Below are 1,422 nucleotides of genomic sequence, written 5' to 3'. Positions count from 1 at the left end.
TGAACCAATCAGTGGATATCTTGTATTTATTGTATTACAGTAGCCTACACAAAAACACGGTTCGTTGGGTACCTCGGTTTTGCGTGGGAACTGAAATTTGGAACGGTCCGGACGCAAAAAGCCTACTGTTGAAGACTGCATTCAATAGGCTACATTTGGTACACATCTGTATTGAACTGAACGTCCAGTACGTAAACGGTTTGTACCTTTACACCCAAAAGTTATTTACATTTATTATATATAATTTCATGAAAGTGAATATTTGCCAGTTGCAGTGTTTGGCAAAAAAAAAAAGCAAAGCTGTGTGAGAGTGAATGTGGGGTGGACCTTTGAGGAAGAGCAAGCAGATGGCTCCTGAACACCATGCTCTCTCAGGGACCATACTGAATCACTGCCCTGCCCCACCCCACACCACGCTGCAATACCCTCTGCCATTTTGTCCACGTAACCTACGGTCATTTCAAGCATGTGACCTGACCCTTCCTCTTTTTTTCTTCTGTAGCCTGTGCTGGACCCAACCCCCTCCCTCTGTTGTGTGTGTGTGTGTGTGTGTGTGTGTGTGTGTGTGTGTGTGTGTACACTTCTCAAAGAGATCAATGGAATGTCCTTGGAGTGGCCAGTGGCTGTGGGCAGGAGTGGCCGGGCCCTGCTGCTCCTAAAGCCTGGCTGGGATAATGGGGGTCAAAAGGTGTCTCCCCCAACTCCATCCCTGGTCCTGGCGTCGCACCGCTTTATTGGGCCGCTCACATCTGGAGCCCCAGCCCACAGTGGGGGCTCCATCCTGCCCCCTGAGCCTTGATAGGGCCCCATCCTGAGAGCCAGTAAAAGTCTGTGTGGAACTGCAGGTTATTTACAGAGCAACACTTTAGTGTATGCACCTTCGTCAGTCACCAACACTCACACGCCCAGTGGGTCGGACTGTTGTTAAAAAGAAGGCTCAGTATCAGTGAAGGGCTTGGTATGGGCTAAATGACTACCCTGCCATTTTAGGCTCTGGCAAAAACAATGACACATGGGCGAGTGAGACCATGGTAACCATGAGAAGTAAATTCAAGATTTTTTAAAAGTAGTTTATCACTCCTATTATGTCAGGCCAAGGCATTCTATGCCGCCTATTACTTTGAAGTCTTTGATTAAATAAATGAACCTGGTATTCAGATAATGATAAATATTCTTTATAATATAAATTATAAAAAATATACATTTATGTAATGACAAAAAATATCTTGACCACACATATTCAGTTATAGCAAAATAAATCGCATGAGGTCCGTGAAAAAGTACAACATTCCTAGCCCAGGCCTAGCAGTATGTTCATTGTAGAGTCCTATAACTATCGGTCGATGCCCAACCCCCTCCCCACTTAAGCCTTGCCCCACCGTGTGATCAAGCGGAAGTGTTCACAAGCCTTTCGGAATTGAA

Source organism: Sardina pilchardus, chromosome 6 (genome assembly GCF_963854185.1).
Source record: "Sardina pilchardus chromosome 6, fSarPil1.1, whole genome shotgun sequence".
Taxonomy (NCBI): domain Eukaryota; kingdom Metazoa; phylum Chordata; class Actinopteri; order Clupeiformes; family Clupeidae; genus Sardina; species Sardina pilchardus.
This window is presented reverse-complemented; position numbering follows the sequence as displayed.